The following is a 6,728-nucleotide window of genomic DNA, read 5'->3' as shown; positions in this document are numbered from 1 at the left end:
GCCCGTTGTCCCCAGAGTGAGGAGAGCCCAGCCTGGAGGCACACTTGTGTTCCATTTGGAATGCGTCTCTCTTGGCACCGGGAGGGAGGGTGACCCCAGACGGATACCATGTTTGGAATTGGAATCCAAGAGGTACTGGCGGCGAGAGAAAACAGGCCAGGCTCGCGGGCAGGCTGGCAGAGCGCTTCAGTATCTCCCCTGGGGACAAGGGTGAGGCCGGCAGGGGAGGACAGAGGAACAGTCAGCGCAGGACTTACCACCGCTTCTCCGGCAGGGCCGCCGGGCTTGGAGGGGAGCGCTAGGGGCTCTCCTGAGGCGGGACGCATCGAAGTAGGAAAGTATGGGACTATTACCAGAAAAAATCCTAACAGTGAGGACTGGAAAACCCCGCAGAGGCCTTTATTAAGTCACATTATAAACATCACTAGGCGTTTATTTGACAACCAGTAAACAAAAATGACTAGGCAGGGGCAGCCCGGGTGGCTGGGCGGTTTGGCGCCGCCTTCGGCCCAGGGCCTGATCCTGGAGACCCGGGATCGAGGCCCACGTCGGGCTCCCTGCGTGGAGCCTGCTTCTCCCTCTGCCAGTGTCTCTGCCTCTCTCTCTCTCTCTCTCTGTCTCTCTCTCTCTGTATGTCTCTCATGAATAAATAAATAAAATATTTAAAAAAATGACTTTGAAGTCTAAGCTGACTCTCTTCTGCACGTATCTGGATCTAGCAATAGTTAATACGATGGTAATGCATTGCTCAGACCATCCCTCTACCCATCACTTGCAAATTATAATAACTGCCACCTGTTAAATACCTGCCAAGTATCAGGCTGTGATTAGGCACTTTAGACACAAATTATTTAGTCTGGGGATCCCTGGGTGGCTCAGAGGTTTGGCGCCTGCCTTCAGCCCAGGGCATGATCCTGGAGTCCTGGGATCGAGTCCCACGTCAGGCTCCCTGCGTGGAGCCTGCTTCTCCCTCTGCCTGTGTCTCTGCCTCTCTCTCTCTGTGTCTGTCATGAATAAATAGATAAAATCTTTAAAAAAATTATTTAGTCATTACACAATCCTTCCAGATAAGTACTATTTTCCTTCTAGATCTGAGAGAAACTGAGGCTTACAGAGGTAACGAGTTCCCCTAGGCAACAGTAGTCCAGCCAGGACTTGATCCCAAGTCAGACTCACTGCTATGCCAAGTAGTTTGCACAGTAAGTGGAAATAGACTAGATCCATGACTCCCAACCCCACATGCACACACACACCCCGGAAGTCTGATGACATCCAAAGAACTTCTGGATGAACGTGGAGACTATTTTGGGTCATCAAAAAATAAATCTGGAATATGCAAACGTTAAGACATGCTCTTCTGGTTTCCAAATGACTCTGATTTTTTTCCCTTGCTGCTAGTTAGTATTCATTATCAGTACTCCTATTGCCCCTGAAAAAGGAGAGGGGGGAGGTACCTAGTAACCTTCTAGAACTATTTGAGTACTCAATGCATAGGGACTTTTATTATACTGCTGATAACCTAACTATAATTAGTGAGATATTAGAAACTGGCAAATATGCGGAGTTGAAGTTTAAACCCAACAAAGATTTACTGGATGCCTACTATGAGCACTTGGAGAATCAGATTCCTAAGAGCTTTCACTCTATTAAGGGAAAGATACCTCAAAAAAAAAAAAATGGCAATTCAGTGTGTGAAGCACAATAATTAAGCTTAAAGAGAGGTGACTGCCTAGAAGGAAGGGTGGTGTACACAAGGGATGATGTAAGAGCGGTATACCGCTCTTGGGATTGGAGGCTTAGGTATGGAATTACCCAGGTAGGTAGAGGAAGAAGAGCATTTCTAGAACAGCAGAAGCATAGCCCAGAGTTGTGAAAATGTATGGCATGTTGAAGGAAACCAGTTTTTTTTTTTATTTTTTATTTAAAGATTGCATTTATCTATTTGAGAGAGAGTGCAAGTGAGCATGAGCAGGGGAGGGGCAGAAGAAGAGGGAGAAGCAGACTCCCCACTGAGCGGGATGCAGTGCTGGATCCCAGGACCCTGAGATCATGACCTGAGCTGAAGCCAGACGCTTATCCGACTGAGCCACCCAGGCGCACTCTTTTTTTAAATTAAAATCAACTGACCAACAAATGTGTATATTATTCCCTTTACTCTAAAGTAGACTGGGGGAAAAATCGGCAGTAAAGGAGAAGAGCTAGAGAGCGCCCAGAGAAGGAAAGGGCCTGCCCCTAGTCTCAATCACAGCAATGATTTGGATGTCATTTGAGCAGTAGAGTTTGGGGATTTCCATATGCTGCCTTAATGTCACCTGCCCGCCTCCCAACCAACCCACCAGACTTTAGCAAGTGGCAGCTGCTCATCCTTCCAGTTTAGTCATGCGCCCAGAGCCCCGGAGTGGCTGTTCCTGCCAGCTGTGAGCCAGGAAATCAGAAACAGGAAAAGAGAAGCACCCAAGGCTCTGCTCCAGAGATGATAGAATTTCAAAGCAGGTCGTCCATCTCAGCAAGCCTGACCAGTGGGCCACCCGGATCCATTAAAGAAACAGGGAGACACTTTGACTATTATTCTCAGCCGGCCTTCTTCGTCAACCCACATAGGTGCTCACCTGAGCAGAGGATGCAAACATTTATCAAGCAGAGACTGTTTCCTCATGTCATCCCATGGTACCGTTTTTCTTTTTAGGAGAGGTTAAGGAAGGTGGCAGAGCTAGTATGTGAACTAAAGCATAGGTCACTTAAATTGTCTGCTCTCTGTGTTGTCCCACCCTGCTAGGGGCCTTTGGGCACTTCTGTGTACCCCTATACAGGCTCCTTGATTGCTCCAGGGGATTTGACTATGCTGCTGGTGGTGTGGCATCACAGCACATTACCCCACATGCTGCCTGCAATGACAGTGAGGGTGATGCCTGAAGGATGGGAGCTGTGATGGGAATACAACAAAGCAAAGTTGTATCTTGTTTTTAAAACCACATTTGAGGGCAGCCCCGGTGACTCAGTGGTTTAGCGCCGCCTTCAGCCCAGGGTGTGATCCTGGAGACCCAGGATCGAGTCCTGCATTGGGCTCCCTGCATGGAGCCTGCTTCTCCCTCTGCCTGTGTGTCTCTATCCCTTTCTCTCTCCGTGCACCTCTCATGAGTAAATAAATAAAATCTTAAAAAAAATAAAGAACTCTTTAAAAAAAACACATTTGATAGAACAGGGGAAAAATTGTGTAAAAATGGTACATCCTTTTTTAAAATTAATTAATTAATCCTTTTAAGTAATCTCTACACTCAACATGATCCAAGACCAAGAGTTACATGCTCTACAGACTGAGCCAGCCAGATGCCCCACAATGGTATGTTCTTCTAAGGAGATCCCCCAAACATGCAGCTAGAAGCACAGTAGAAAATATTGGGGGAGAATAAAAGGAAACAAACAGAAGTCACACCGTTACATCATTTGTTGAGTTGACTCAACGCAATAAGCATTTATTTAGAGCAAAGTATGTGTGTCAAGCGCATGGGATATAAAGACCAGCAAGGGGCACCTGGGTGGCTCGGGGGTTTAGCCTTGGGCTCAGGTTGTGATTCCGGGGTCCTGGGATCGAGTCCCACATCATGCTCCCCACAGGGAGCCTGCTTCTCCCTCCTTCTATGTCTCTGCCTCTCTCTGTGTGTGTCTCTAATGAATAAATAAAATCTTTAAAAACTAAAATAAAATAAATAAGTACATAAAGACCAGCACGACAATTGTCACTTTCAAGGAATTTTTGGTCTAATGAGGGAGAGTGACCCAGAAATAATTGCAATCCAATAAAATAAGTTTATTTGGGGTTCCAAGGAAGCACTAATCGGGGAGAAAGTATTAAAAAAAAAAAACTCACAGGGAAGGTGACATTTAAGCTGGTCTAAAAAGATGACTAGGTGTTCCCCAACTAGGGGAACATTCCAGGAAGGGAGAACAGAATGTGAAGTCAAGTCCAGAAGTAAAACAAAAATACATGACATATTCTGGTGACAGAGTACAGCCTGCTGTAGGTGAATCAAAGAAGCAGCAAGACACAAGGCAGGAGGGGCGGGCCGGGGCCAGATTATGAAGTCAGCTGGCTAACCTGCCTCTCCAAGTATGGCTGTGAAATACGGATCGTCTGAGAACTGTTACTGGTCCATGAGGAGATAAGGACAGAAGCTGAGAGAACTTAGACGTTTTTATAGCAAGTTGACAGAGGAAATTACGGCCTTTTAATGCAATAAAAACTAGTGGCCTTATTTGGTACATGTGGTTTTAAAAGTGTGTATTTCCTGTCTTCCTAGGATCGATTGTTAAATAGAAGAAACTAAACCACATATAGTTTGAAAAACACTGAGCTTGAAATTAATCCTTTCCTAATATATATTAAAATAGAATAAAGGCACGATCTAGGCTTTGGACCCATACCGCCAAGTCGACCTTAGGCAGACACTACTGGTTGTCTCTCCTATAGTCACTCCCTGTTTTTCCTGAGTTTATGGAACTGATTTTCTTGGGCAATATGTTAAGGAGGGTGGGCTTTGCCCCAGTTGCCAGCGCCTAAAATAGGCCTGGTCAAAGCCAAGCACGATATCCTATTTCCCTTGATGGCAACTGGTTTACGAGTGGGCATGGGACTAATGGGATATAAGAGGCAGTGTATGTGGAAGCTTCTGGGAAAAAGACTTCCTGACAGTGAGAAGGCCTGCTACCTCTTGTCCTGGCTTGAATACAGATGCGCAGCGATGTAATGCTTGAGCTACCAGGAGATATGAGGTACCTAAGGATGGGAAGGATAAAGAGCCGAAAAGCAGAACAAGTTATAGTTCTCCAAGTATTACTGAGCTATTGTCTCCAATCTGGAACTTTCAACCTCCAGACTTCATGAGAGGAGGTGAACTACATTTAATGCTTAAGCACCGTAGTGAGGTGTTCTGGTACTTGCAGTCGAATGCTTCCAGATTCAGATCTCCCTTAGGCTCTCCGTAAGGACCACTCTTCAGGAAATAGTTCTCTGAACACCCGATTGCTTTATTCTGTGAAAACTGAACATCAGACAATGTATTGTGTTCTACCAATATCTTTTTCTCAAAAGTTTAAGTAAACGGATGACACATTTAAACTCAATGTGGCCGCTCAGGATGACTTGGTTGTTAAGTGAACAAGGTGGGTTAGTGGAAAATTGGTTGCCTACTCAAAATCCATTTATCCCTTCCTCCTTGTTACAGAATTCCTGTTTTGTGCTGATATCTATAATTAGGCATGGATCAGAGGGCAGGGGGAGGGGGTCCTGTTGCCAATCAGCATGAGGCATTCTGTTTGGCAACTATTATTGGTCCATAAAAGTACACATAACCTAATTTGGCTTAATCAGACTTATAAAAAAGTGGGGAAGATTTCATGCCTTAGGAATGGTTTCTCTCTTCTGTTCTACTCGAACAAGGAAGCATATGGTTTCATCAGTCCTGTAAGAAATCGCTCTGAGGGATGCCTGGGTGGCTCAATTGGTTAAGTGTCTGCCTTCAGCTCAGGTCATGATCCCAGGGCCCTGGGATCCAGCCCCATGTTGGGTTCCTGCTCAAAGAGGAGTCTGCTTCTCCCTCTACCTCTGTCCCCACTTGTGTTCTCACTCTCTCCATCACTCTCTCTCTTAAGTAAATAAAATCATTAAAAAAAACCCTCTAAGACGAAAATAATTTGAGTCTTGGATGGTATCACAGAACCTATGATATCACTGCATCTAGAGCTCACCCTAACTCTGAATTTCTAGTCATATTACTTGCTTTCGGAATCACCATGATTGACACAGATGGAACTACCAGCTAGCAGTTTTTGATAGCTAAAGGACGAAACCTCGGGTAGTCACACATGCACTCTTTTTAGGAAAGTATCTTGGAATATTCACCATAGTACCGAGTACTCAATTTTACACGTTCATATTTTATTACATCTACTAGATTATAAGCTCTTTGAGAGTAGAGACCGTGGTTTATCATCTTTTTTCACTACTTAGCACGCGGCTAGCATATATTATGTCCTGAGTAAATAAATGTTGAGTCAAATAGCCTCCCGTCTCCTTGAGGATAAGATGTGTCTGATTCATACATGAATATTTAACACCTAGAGCAGTTCTTGCATCTGATAGGCTTTCATTAAGTATGAGCTGAATGAATAAATGAATTTAGAACTATGAATATGTGATATTTGTATTAGATACTTGGCATAGGAAAGAACACTGGGCTTGAACTCTACTGACCAAGACTCACATCTCAGGTCTGACCACAGTGATTTCCTTAAAGTGAGTACCTCTCTCACCTATAAAACGGGGATTATGTTTTTTCCAGGAGCCTTGCACCATACCTTTTATTAGTAGGCCTTGCTTAGAGTTATGGTCCTATTCTTATCAACCTTTCAGTCAAATGTTTTAAGGTTAGACTAAAGGAAATGATTAGAAAGAATGGTGTGAATGTATCTGTATTGAGTTTGGGAATTACTGTGAATAGCAAGGGCTTAGGAAAGATGTTGTGTCAGAATGTGGTGGTCACCTACCAGGAAGTGAAGTTCATTTTTCAAATTACTGTGGGAGCATCTCTTACTATTATTAGTACCAAAATGTTGTGTATAATCTTTGGGAAGGCTTACTTCAGTATTAGGGGAGGATGGGCAGAGGGTCTGTGAGATATATTTTTAGGAACTAAAGCACCCTTGACATCTACCATGTTCCTTTAGTTCCT

The sequence above is a fragment of the Canis aureus genome, chromosome 35 (genome assembly GCF_053574225.1).
Source record: "Canis aureus isolate CA01 chromosome 35, VMU_Caureus_v.1.0, whole genome shotgun sequence".
Lineage (NCBI taxonomy): Eukaryota > Metazoa > Chordata > Mammalia > Carnivora > Canidae > Canis > Canis aureus.
The sequence above is the reverse complement of the archived record's forward strand: the minus strand, read 5'-3'. Positions refer to the sequence as shown.